At 39.9% G+C, this 13,739-nt stretch overlaps 1 pseudogene; it reads right to left on the bottom strand.

Annotated features, from left to right (window-relative positions):
* Nucleotides 1–7,638: 7,638 nt before the first annotated feature.
* On the bottom strand, nucleotides 7,639–8,055 carry LOC149247650 (putative sugar phosphate/phosphate translocator At1g12500 pseudogene; annotated as a pseudogene).
* Between the last annotated feature and the right edge of the window lie 5,684 nt (nucleotides 8,056–13,739).

Genomic DNA, 13,739 nt, shown 5'->3' with positions numbered 1-13,739 from the left:
GAAGCATATTGTGATATAAATATATATTATATGGATTATCATCATTATTATCATGTTTATTATTTCTTTGAGGAGGATTATGGTTTTGGAAATTAGTCCTCACATGCTAGCTCATGAACCTTAAGCTTGGGATTTGGTAGAATGTTAGGGGAAGTAGAGGGTATGGTTGGATCCATGACTGTTGGGTCGGCACATTGGCAATGTATGTATGGTTGTTTTCTAGTTCAATTTTTCCTATGGAGCTCATGGGTGACACTCGTTGAAATTCTTGAACCACATAGTCTATGGTAGGGTGCAACCTCTACATCCCATAACAAGTTGGATTTCCTTGGTAAGATAATGATTTGATGTTATGTTCCATGTTGTTTAATATCATGTGTTTTTTGCCTCTTTCATATATTAGAGAATTAATAGTTTAAACCCTAGTTTAGGGTTTTGTGTACAAATATTTACTATTCCTCTCTATTCTCGTCAACTTACATGTGTAGTTTCTAGTTAATGAAATGTTTAATTACGATTAATTTAGGTTTATACTATGCATGTCATAATTATGATGTACTTGTGTTAAAATTGGGATTATGAAGATAGAGATATTCATGAAATCATTATTTTGTACATAATTCATATGTTTTAAAGTGCCTTGTTGTGGTAGAATTGCACAAGAGGAGGCCGGGAACGTTGCAAGTTGGTTTCACACCTTAGGTTACAACACTAAGATTGATTAGTTCAAAATTATAAGTGAAATGAGAGAATTATAGATTGTTCAAAAGTATTTTATGATATTGATAGTGGTGAAATTAGGCTAAAATTTGTGTGGAAAAGAGAATAGGTGTTGAGAAAGGACACATAAAGGTTAAATATGTGTTATGGTAGGATAAATTTGATGAAGAAATTTCAATCTTAGCCTCAAAGGCCATTATCTTCTATGCAATGGGGAAGGAAATCATATATATATATATATATATATATATATATATATATATATATATATATATATATATATATATATATATATATATATATATATATATATATATATATATAATGTTTTTAATTTGTTTATGAGCATACAACATTTTATATAAAAGGTTTTTATGTTTTGTTATATAATGTTGTATACCAACCTTACTGAATCAATGTGTGTGTGTGTGTATATATATATATGGTCAAAAATAGGGAAGTGATATAGGCCTATCAAAAATCATATGAGAAACAAATTAATATCTATGTATATAATGTTATATACAAAAGTTATATGTATGGTGGAGCAAAGGTTCAAGAGTGGAACCACTCTTTCCAAATGTGTTGCATTATTAGCTCTCCAAGTGAGGTTGATTGGTTGTGTAAGCCCTAGGTCTCAATGGAGATGAGAACCACTATTATGGTGATCATGTGTAGAATGGGCCATAGAACAGGATTTCAAGTAGTGGTACATATATGTTTCCAAGGAGCCATGGATCCCATTTGTCCACACTAAGGAAATGAACCATGCTAGTAGTCATAAGCCATAGGCAATACATGTTGGGCATTGGATAATACAATGCTCTGCATGTGTTTGTAGACATGTCTTAAGCCCCTCTCATGGGTCTGTTAACTCTATGCGTTGTGGGTTTTGGTGTAACAACAACCATGATTCCAACAAGTGGTATTAGAGACGAAGGTCTCAAGTTCGAATCACACCCACGTCGCACTTAGGGTAGATTGTTGTGTATTCGATAATCCAACACTCCGCGTGTATTCCAAGGCATGGATTAACTCCCTCTCATGGTTTTTTTAACTCTCTCATTGTGTCCTTTTACTAACACCTATGATTTTTGGTGTAACCACAATCGTGATTCCAACAAGGAAAAATTTTGTGAGTGATTGGAACATGGATGGGGTGGCATGGTTTTGGGAGGGGTAGAATCATGATTGAGAAACCCTCTCTCTTGATCATGTCATGGGGGTACTCCGCACCTTGAATATTTTTATATACCATCGAATCATTGTTGGGGGGTTTGGAGGGGGGCGGTAGCCCCCGTGCATGGGGTCATGGAAGCACTCTGAGAATTTTTTTTGGACCTTATATTAGGTGGGCATACCTACCTATGGTTTTGTGCATGGATTTCGCACATGGTTTTGGGCATGATGGTTTTTTTTCCATGGTATTTTGTAGATCCAATCAAGGGAACTAGGGTTATGTACTATTCCAGGGTTAATGGAATGAGGTATATGGATGCTTCGACATGTATATACATGTATTGTAACATTGAAAGGAATATAATGAAAATTCAATTTGATAGTCCGGTTTTGGGATCTAGGGGAAAATCTCTGTGTATATATATTTTACGTTTTATGTTCTCACCATTTTTTATTTTCTCTTTTTAGAATTTTTATACAGGTAATTTTTGTACAGGGTTAAAACCTACATTTAGTATAAGAGTTGTTTCTGCTTCAAGGGGATGCCTTTGCTACTAAGGTGTTTTTCTCGGGCCTCTCATAGACCGTGTTCAGTGGAATATCTATGGGATCGATTCTTGTGGTGGAAGAAGATGGTGAGGAGTGGAAAGATAGAGATTGATAAATTTAATGGTGAGAGTTTTGAGTTGTGGAAACTCAAGATGAAGGATTTTATGGTGGATAAGGATAAGTGGATCATGGTAGATCCGTGTACTAAAACGACATCAATGTCACGTGAATACTGGGTGAAGTTGGATAGTAAGGCAAAGAGCACAATACGATTGTGTGTCTCAGATTCAATATTGTTGAATGTGTTAGGGGAACCTTCAGTGAAGGCTTTGTGGGAAAAGTTTGGGGCTTTGTACCAATCTAAGTCTCTGGCAAATAAATTGTTCCTATGGAAAAAGTTGTATAACGAGAGGATGAAAGATGGAGAATCAGTGATAGAGAATCTGAACACCTTTGATATTGTGGTAAGCCAATTATTATATGTTGATATTAAAATTTTGAACGAAGATAAGTTCATGATTTTGTTGTGTTCTCTACGAGATTCATGGGAGAGTCTAGTTGTTGTAATAGGTAGCAATGCAACTACCTTACAGCTTGATGAAATAGTCCCATCCTTGCTATGAGAGGAGATGAGATGGAAAAATATGGAGGGCGAGAATGGTGATGCCTTGTCTTTACAAGGACGTCCGAGAATAGAAACAAAAAAAAGTCCTTGATTGAGAGGTCTAAATCTCAAGGGAGATCTAAATCTTCACAAAAGCATGTAAAGGTGTGATGGAAATGCAAAAAGGAAGGGAACTTATGGAGGGACTCTAAATCTACAGCTCCTAGGAAAGGAAAGGGATCTCATGATGTTCCTTCTGTGCTATCGGGTAAAATGCACGGTGTGTGGAGAATGAAAACTACCCTCAGAGGCATTCCCGGGACCTTTGACGGACTGTAAGATTATCTGCAGAAGCTACCAAGTTATACACATGTCCATCTATCAATGTCAATTAACAAAGTATGGAAAGAGGATTACCTCAAGTCTCCTTCTATATTTGTTTGGAGATGTCAATGTAGCCAAGAAGAACTCCTTCAAAGTCGGCTCCAAATCAATTCCTCCACAAAGGAAAGGCAAACACAATCACTGCATACAACCTTGAAAACCAATATATGAATGCACAATGAACATCCATTTTCATACAAATAAACTACTCATCTAAATAAGTATCGAATGAACAGCTTAATGAACAAGGTTACTGACATCATGGAGTAGCGAACGCAATTGCAGTTCTGTATTAATAACAAAAGAGTGATTACAACCATCTATTGTATTAGGCTTCCCTTGCCCCTTCTGCTTCTCTCTCTATCTCTCTTTCAGCTCACTTCTTCAAGTATGTGACAGTTCACAACAACTTAGTAGACTATCCTTTTAAATGCTCTGACCTTTTTCACAATGACCCTCTCACTACTTATATAGCAATCAGTTTAGGGTTGCCAAGTTCCTCATAGATTTCGCTAGGGCAAGAGCAATGAACTTTCCCTACTTTGTATCTCTTTCCCATTTGCCTCCTTTTTCAAATTGGAATTTCCCCAAATAGTTTGATTTTTGGAAATTTCCTTGCTTTTCTTGAGCAAATTTAGGGATAAATATCTAGATATTTGTGAGTCCATTCGTTGGTTTCACCCACTGAACTTCCCTTAGTTTCACTAATGCTACCACTGGTCTAACAACTTGAGTTAGTAGGGTCGCTAACGCACCTTTACGCTCGGTAACAAGATTTATAAAGCAGGCTTTCAGTGTGCAACCAGAATTAGTGTGGAATCAAGGCCTGCAATTGTGGTCTTTGCTTCAGTAATCATGTCTTTCACCTCTGAGTTGATGAGGAGGTCATTTTGTTGTATAATAGATGCCCCCTAAAGTATGAGATCAGAGGCAGAGATGATGGTAGAAATACTTTACTGAAACTGTAATTTTTCCTATCAAAATGTAGAGAGAGAGAAACCTCAGGCGACAAGGGAAACCTGATACAACACATATATATAAAACTGCTAAAATCATGTCCTGATTCAGGCATTCCCATGCTTAGTAGCTATGTTAGAGTAATCTTCTCAAAAGAGATATTACGATACTGGCCACCCGGTAAGCACAATGCGGATCCATTTTCATAATAGAATCATCCTGAAACAACTGTCTCCAAAAAACAATATCCGCACCTTGGGAGAGGAAACAAGGCTGAATTATGCAAACCTCTACCCAAGGCCTTGATTTCCGCTTCACCAAACAGCATAGATCGATACATGAGAATATATGCATTGATGTCGAACATGCATGAAATCATCTGATTACCGGCCAATAATGGAGATCGTTAACAGACGTGAGAAGGCCACCAATAATGGTGATGGTCTCCAAGATGCACAATACAAACTAGCGAGTGTGAAAGATGTCTTTTTCATCGAACAACCATAGAATCGCTTAATCAAGAGCCAATAATGAGAACCCCTCACCAAGCACAAGGCAACTTGCCACTAATGTTTGCAAGTACCAAGGCAATGAATGTGTTTCTAGGTTATCTTCCTAGATAGAGTGTTGAAGTCGATAGGAAGGAACTTGTCGAAAGGTAGGAAATAATGTATCCTACATCAATTGACATGAAACAGGACAAGAATGATTTTTTTTTGAGGAATCTTTCGAGCATTTGGTTCTAAACAACAGAGGGCATGATGAAAGGATATGTTTGATCGGTTGATGGAGGAAACAAATGGGTAACCCTTGAATAATAGAAGGCACGACAACAATTTTAACAAGACAGCACTAGAGTCGTGAACACTGCAGAGTGTGGTGGGCCCCAGTATTGTAGCAATAATGCTACAACTCCTGGAACTCCCTTCTTTAATTTTATCAACCCGGTAGTTCGTAACAAACTTGGAAGTGACGGTGCTGTATGCACAAGTACTAGCTCTTACCGCAGCTGTCACTTGGTCAGTTGGCACAAGTCCGCTAGGGGCTCAAGCCAACTTCTATGAGCTCTTAGAAGAAGCTTTTTAACTGATGGACGAAAGCTAACTCAAAGGAAGCTAATCTACTTGCGGAAAGAAACTGAAAGCCAACAAGAAATGCAAACCCTAGAAAACCCTAATTCTACCAACTCGTCCTACTGATGCAAAGGAAAGAATGCAAAATACGAAAAGAGATGCCATTACTTCTAGGAAGGTAAAATGCATGTGTCTAAGTTATCACTATCTGAAGAAAACATCTTTTTGTATTTTTGCTTAAGTTGTTGAAATTATCATGCATGTGCTTCTAACTAGTTTTCCATTGTGCAGGGATGGATCAAGGGATGAAATGCTTTGGGAAAGGTTGGGACGGTACAGAGAGGGTCTAAGGGATCCCTAACATTCTTTCTGAGAGTTTCACAAAGTCTGGATGCCATGCAACTGTGTTTATGAACTTCTACAGGAAGTCTGCAGGGGTTTCTACAGGAAGTTCTGTAATTCTTCTACAGGATGTTTCGAAATGGGATTTTTGAGGATGGGTGATTGATGGAAGATGCATGGATGGTTATGGAGGTAGGATGGGGGTCTGAAGTGACCCAGGAACTGATGGATGGAGTGGTGAGATGATATGTGGAAGGCTGATTTGGCTTTAAGGTAGTTGAGACAACAATGGAGAAGAAGGTAGGGTTACGTGGGCAAGAGGATGGGTGTGAAGCGAGAAGCCTAGATATGGGATGAATCAGATGACTCTGATGAAGCTTGACCATGTGAGTGAGTGATAGAGATGCCCTGCACAATGCACATTCAACCGAATCAATGAATTCTTGCAAACAAACTAAGTCCTAGCTAACTTAATCTAACTATCAATGAAATGAATAAACAACAGCCTCGTTTGGAAAGAGAACCATGTACATCACGTGAGCAAGAACATTCCGAAAGATCTAAATGCATGACAAACTCCTACCAATCGATTCCCAGACATAAAAAGCTACTTTAACCAACAAAAACAACCGAAATAACAAAGCAAGATCTAAAGAGCATATTTTATTTTAAGAACGCAGCAAACACACATAAAGATAAACAGGGGAGGTACTGGGCACTTGAGATGGGCCCAACCCCAAGAGCTACAGCCTCCCAAGAGATATTTAGAGCTGGTGCAAAGCTGAATTCATCTTTATTAATCAAGAATGAAGAGTTACATCAAAACTATCCACAAGGAGAGCTTGAGAATGAGCTGAAAGCAAAGCTAATCTATTGCATACAAATCGAATTACAAAATGACTCCAACAAGGCTATGAAATGACTAACTACTAGCTACTATCTACTGGCTAACTAGCTAACATCCACCGGCTAACCTGGCTAACCAAAATGAGGCCCTAAGCCTTCTTATTTATACAAATTAAGGACCCAAGAGTCCTCCTAAACTTTAGGGACTCGGCTGCCCAAAACTTTGAGTTAACAGCAGTCCTACTTGACTTGCTTGGCTGCCCTTGTGCTGATTGATTCGGTGGCCCTTGAACTCCGAGCTGATGGTGGAGAATTCGAGGTAAGGGCCCATAGATGAAGGGGACACCTTCCTACAAATCCTCTAGCTTGTTCTCCCACGAATTTGGCTGCCAAGTGCTCATTAAGACCTTCAATTTTGTCCCCAAGTTGACCAAAAAGGATACACAAAGCACCCATTAGACTTGTTGGCATAATGACTAACCAAATTCACTCTATTAACATAAAAATAATAAAAAACATGCAATAAACCAATGAGAATGGTGGATTAAGTCAAATTAGGAGCTTGAATGAGCCCAAATAATTGTACATTTTTGGGGCTCATCATCACCCCCCTACTGAAAGTGTTGCTCACCCTCTGAGCAACCAATCTCTCTCCTCATCTTTGATGGCCCTCGTGGCTTCTTTGGCTAACATCTCGACTGATTTCTACTTTGGCTTCCCTCTTTTCAAACTTCCTGTAGAAACAGTTCTCTTTCTTCCTGTAGAAACAGTCTGCTAACTTCCTGTAGAAACAGTCTGCTAACAGTTCTCTGTCTTCCTGTAGAAATAGTCGGCACTGTCTTAGCCTGCTTGGCTGAGGGTGCTTTTCCTTTCAGCTTGGCTGTGGCAGCCTTCATCTTCTCGCCCTTCTGCTCTTCTTCCTCACTGTCTGCTGCTTTTCTTAGTGAATCCTCAGCCTTTATATGAGTACACAAGTATATGCAATCATATGTAATAAGTGGTGCCCTTGGCATTCCCTAAAACCTGCAACGTGAGGGCACTTGTATGTCTTGTAACAAGAAAGTTGGTTAAATCCACAAGATAAGTCATGGTCATGTTTCCAAGCAATAGGAATATGATAAAGGTGTTTTCTCTGGCTTTTTCAATAGCAATAGCTAATACATTACCCTTCACAAAAAGAGTAACAGGAAGCAATAACAGCGCAGCAATTGGTGCCATGTACATGAGCAAATTCATAGAGTGAAGCTTCTCTACCTCAGAGGTAAGCAGGAGCCCCTGAACAACTGATTTCAATGCTCTGGCAACAGTTGATCCTAGGCAAACCAAAAAGCCAAAAAGGTGGAATAATGGCTCACTGTTTCTTTCAATAACAATGCTAAATACCACAGGCACCAAGGCCATATAAACCACAGAAGACTCCCTCTTACATGTTATTATAAATGAAAAATATTGTTGTGAGGAAGGGAGTTGTTTCCCCAATAGGTCGATTGAAGGAGACTGGCAAGTAGCGCAGAGAAATATTGCCACAAACAATCGAGAAGGAGAAAATGAAGCTCAGTGCCAATATCTCAAGAAACTGTCTCCTGGAGATGATGAACTGCATTGGTACAATCTCTAACTATGAAATTGCCAGAAAACCATAAAATGACAGGCACACATGTGCAACATTGTGAGGAATATTGGGTATCTGCATCCAAGAAAACTGAGTAGGCATTTGTTAAGCAATAGCACACCAATATTGGAAGAGTACCAAGCTGCAATAATGAGAGTTGTTGTAATAGTCTGGGACACAGGAAATGCACCATATTTTCCTTCTCCTGTTGGAGTTGGAGGTATGTCAATAATTTCTCATTCAAGCTTTGGATTACTGCCCAAGCCTTTTTGCTTCTGCTTCAAGTTGTTTAGCAAGCTCCTGTTTTTTTGCGTGAATTTTCTGCAGCTATGCGCTCTTCTTCTTCAGCTTTGGCTTTCGCTTGGGCCTCGACGAAAACTTCCTTTCTTCCATCTGTTGGAATGGCACTTAAAAGCTCATAAACCGGCAGAGAAGGTGCAGAAGGGCTGGCTGCAACATCAATAGTCTTGTTCTCTGAGATGGAAGTGTTTGCGAAAAGCCCAGCTACCACAGATGCAACTTGTGTCTTTGAAACCTTAAACCATGGAATGTAATGCTGAATTTGCATTGATTACTTTGTTGTTTACGTCTGCACTTCCTTCCGCCTTAAGAACAAGGTTGCAGTCTTTCTCTGAAATAAAATCATCTGTGGAACTGGCCTTCAGGATAGTGTAACTTAATCCCATTTCCACAATTCTTTCAGTAAGCTCTGATAATGATATTTCTGATTTTCCAAACAAGTTGCTGAAAAATGAAGAGATTCCATCAAGAACATTTGAAGACCCTCCATCAGATTCGTAAACACAACAATATGATTCACATTTGCTAGCTTGGCTTCTTCAATAACGTTCAAAGCATCAGTTGTAGTAACTTTGGAACTAGGTCCATCCTCTATGGGTCCTATTGATACCATTGCTTTACTGGCATTTCCAATGGCTTTAGCTATGGATTCAATATCCTCAAAACTGAATTCTAGTGCATTAAGACGCTTGGCATCCTCTGCAGCAATTATCTTTCTCGGGACTCCAAATTTGTCGAAGAAAAATCCATTTTCTCTGCTTTTGAAAGCTGTGTCGTGCTTCCTGTAGAAGACCCACCCGTTTTCTGTAGAACGCCCTTGCATAGGTGGGTTTTAAAAAAAAATGGCCGAGAAATCTTGGTGGAGGATGACAAGTTAATAGATTTTGTGCAGACTTCAGTTGACGATGTGGCAAGTGCAGATGAACAGCAGTTCGTGAGTTTCAGCGGAGCCTTCTGTAGTTGTTGCGGGATTTGTGGTGAGCTGGAAAGAACATGTGTTGGCAATGCAGATAGAAGTGCTGTCACGAACTGCATGTTCTACTTATTAACTGTATGTTTTCTTCTTGATCCGCTGCACTGGAGTTCAAGCAGCTGACACTAACTGTTTTTTTTTTAGTTTTCACGTGAGTCACCTGTCCACATGTACTGCGTGACTGCCGGCTGAGTTCTAGAGAAGACAATCAGCTTAACCTTGATAATTCGTGGCTTAATCCCACCATTCCATTAATTCATGCAGTTTTTAAATTAAATTTATGCAATAGAGGAATGAGTTTCAGTCACATACCTCGAAGTTGAATGGCTGCCGTGAGCTTTTTGCTGCTGCATGCTCTGATTCTGCTGCTGCATGCTTGGATCCTTTGATTGCATGAGGGCTTGGCTGATGATTTTTTATTTCTTTTCCTTGTGCAGGTGTCCTCTGGCCGGATCTGAGCTGCATGCAATTGTTTCCACGTTCAGATCTGCACCTTCAAGCTGCTGCTGCTGCATGGTCACAAAACCAGAACTTGTTTTCGCCATTGCTCACAAACGGTAAACCCGATTGATCTGAAACTCGGTGAGCATGTTCCTATCATCATTATGCATCTCCCATAGCAGAATCGTGATCAATGGATGCACGGATTTCGAGAAAAATGGAAAATGGCTGAAGATTTCAGAGCTCGATTTCTCGGAAACCGTGCATCAGAATCGGTTGAAACTGCTTGGGTAGGTTACCATCACTCACATGCATATCCCCATGAAACAGGTTTTGAAATGGATGCACGGATATGGAGAAAATGCAAAAATGGTTGATGGTGATGGAGGCTGATTTCTTGGAAACCGTGCATCGAAATTGCATGGAACTGCTCAGGCATGTTGCCATCAACCTTGTACAATTCTCCATAAAACGGTTTGTCAAATGGATGCATGGTTCTCAAGTTATGGCAAAAACAAATTTTGTTCTATGTCTTTTTGCTTCAAGGCTTTTTGCAAGTGGTTGCATGGAAGGAAAAACTGAGCTTGGGCTGTGATGCAGGTATGGAGATGATGGAGGAGGAGTTGGAAGATTGCATGATGACTTCTGAACCCTCGAGGAAGCTACCATGTTCGCCAAACCACTTTTTGAAATCCATGTCTAGTTTCCCACAATTTCTACAGGAAGTTCCTGTGGAAGCACAATGAGAAGCACAATGAGGTGGAAAAAATGATGGAGAAAGGAAAGGGATGGACACACAAGTGCTTGTAGGCCTAATCAACAGATTCCCACCATCAGATTCCATTTTAAACTTGAATTTGGTTCGTCCAAAGGTTCTACAGGATGTTTCCTGTAGAAATACAGAGCTTCCTGTAGAAGGCACAAGAAAATTCCTTTGACCTTGATTTGAGTGCTCCTCCTTTCATGAAACGTCCTTCTTGCAACCAGCAATTTGCCAATGGAGATTAGTTTTATTTTTCTTTTCTTTTTCTCTTTTTTTTTTTTTTGAAAAACAACTAGGGCGCCTCATGGAGGTTTTCACCCTAATTACCTGCCCTGGGCGCCTCCAAGGAAGGTTTTCACCCAGGGATCTTATTCCATTTTTAGTTTCTTTTTTTTCCAACCCATTGACCACCTCATGAAGGTTTTCAATCAATGAGCCAATCTAAGGCGCCTCCAAGGAGGTTTTCACCTTAGATTTTTATTTTTCTCTTATTTTCATTTTTTCTCTTTTTTTTTTTTCTTTTTTTTACCCTACCCTACTTGAAAAAAAAAATCATTTTCGAGTATAAGAATACTTCCAATGGAGCCATGTGCACATCAAGATTAGAGAAAAAATGATGTGAAGGCTCGAAATGCATGCTTGGACAAGTATCCAGATCTCAGAGACCAAATGATCTGGCATTGAAGGGATCAAACAAAGCTGAGGAAGAAAGTACCGCTGCAACTTAGTGACCTTCTAAAACCATATCTCAATATAGCTTTGATATCCTTGGTCATCTTGCTGATTTGGATCATTCTTCATGTCACCTTCTATCATGACCTTCTGATCTTCCTCTTTTTGTTGATCTTTCTCTTGAATACATGGAGGATTTGATGATAACCATGAGGGAACTCTCTCGATCTCTGATTTAGATCTCTTCTCTTCATCAAGTGCATCCCATGGTTCTTTGATATCCTCTTTGGAACCTTCTTTTTCCTTTGGTCCTTCAATGTTGTCAATAGATTCTCTCTTTTGCAACACTCTTCCTGAGCTTTGGTGAACATCATTGAGCTCAAAAGGAGTCATTTGCACATCTTGTGCCTCAGCTTTGCTATTGGGTTGAGCTACTCCATTGTATGGCTTTGGAAATGGTACGAGTAGTTGAGTGGAGGTGTGAAATTGAGATGGAGATGGATGGCATTGTGGTTGGGTAGGCATTTGGGGTTGCCTTGGTGGAGGAGGAGGCGATGGTTGTGGATGAGCAGGTGGTGGAGGAAAATGAGCGGGATGAGAGTTGTACTAGGGCCTCCACTCTTGATAAGGTGCATTCCACTGAGGCTGTGGTTGAGCATAAGAGTGAAATGAATGAGCAACTGGTTGGGCATAATATGGATCTGTGAAGGAACAAGGAGGAGGAGTGAACCAGGAAGGATGAGCAGGGGGACCCCAAGAAGGCATGAAAGTGGCTTGATAAGGGTCATAATAGGTCTCGGATGTCCCTTTTAGTTCCTGCTGGTAAGATCTAGGTCCATGTGGCCTCCTTTGGTTCATATAATAGAGTGATTCAGTGGCTCCCTTGGCTCTTTGATATGCAGCTTTGATTCTGGGTAAGGAAGGGCACTGATTTGTAGGATGGTATTCTTCACATACAAAACACACTTCTAGGGAGTGCATTGGACATTCGTCCCTAGGATGCTTTCTAGTGCACCTGGGACAAAAGATGGCCAAAGCCCTCTTGGCCTCCTCTTGCTTCCTTTGGATCCGCAAGGTATCCAGTTGCATGGCAAGAAACTGCCTCATATCACTCTTGAAATCTTCGATCTGATTTTCAAATTCATCTTTGGACAAGGTGCTGCTCCCAACATTTCTTCTTGTAGCCATTTGCTCCAGAGGAATGGTTTCTTCTTCTTCTCCCCTAGAGGTTCTTTAAATATGCCTTGATGTCCACCCAGGGGTTCTTTAATCACAGCCATCGAAGAAGAGATAACATTGGCTGTGTGAAGTAGTGGGGGGTTGTGCAATCATTTTTCTAACTTATCTCTACTCCTACAAGACATGAAATGAAATCTTTTTGGTTGATTTTTGCTTTTTTCTACTTCTACTTGCAAAATTGAAATAAATTGAACTGCAACTAACTATCTTGCTAAAATGAACATGCGGAATTGAAATGAAAGCAGGAAAGGACTAATCTATTTTGCTCAAATGAAATTGGAGGAATGAAATGCTAATCTACGCTTGCAGAATTGAAATGCTAATCTACGCTTGCAGAAATGAAATTGCGGAATTGAAATGCTAATCTATGAAAGCGGGAAATGCTAATCTACTTTTGCATAAACGAAATTGCATAATGGAAATTAAATAAACTACTTAGCAGAAGATTGCAGTGGAAAATAGAAGAAAAGTGGCAATCACCAATACTCTGACGCTTCCCCGGCAACGGCGCCAAAAAGATGGTGGGCCCCAGTATTGTAGCAATAATGCTACAACTCCTGGAACTCCCTTCTTTAATTTTATCAACCCGGTAGTTCGTAACAAACTTGGAAGTGACGGTGCTGTATGCACAAGTACTAGCTCTTGCCGCAGCTGTCACTTGGTCAGCTGGCACGAGTCCGCTAGGGGCTAAAGCCAACTTCTATGAGCTATTAGAAGAAGCTTTTTAACTGATGGACGAAAGCTAACTCCAAGGAAGCTAATCTACTTGCGGAAAGAAACTGAAAGCCAACAAGAAACGCAAACCCTAGAAAACCCTAATTCTACCAACTAGTCCTACTGATGCAAAGGAAAGAATGAAAACTACGAAAAGAGATGCCATTACTTCTAGGAAGGTAAAGTGCATGTGTCTAAGTTATCACTATCTGAAGAAAACATCTTTTTGTATTTTTGCTTAAGTTGTTGAAATTATCATGCATGTGCTTCTAACTAGTTTTCCACTGTGCAGGGATGGATCAAGGGATGAAATGCTTTGGGAAAGGTTGGGATGGTACAGAGAGGGTCTAAGGGATCCCTAACATTCTTTC

Source organism: Pinus tabuliformis, chromosome 7 (genome assembly GCF_031772625.1).
Source record: "Pinus tabuliformis cultivar Carrire ecotype Pingquan chromosome 7, CPIR1, whole genome shotgun sequence".
Lineage (NCBI taxonomy): Eukaryota > Viridiplantae > Streptophyta > Pinopsida > Pinales > Pinaceae > Pinus > Pinus tabuliformis.
The sequence above is the reverse complement of the archived record's forward strand: the minus strand, read 5'-3'. Positions and strand labels throughout refer to the sequence as shown.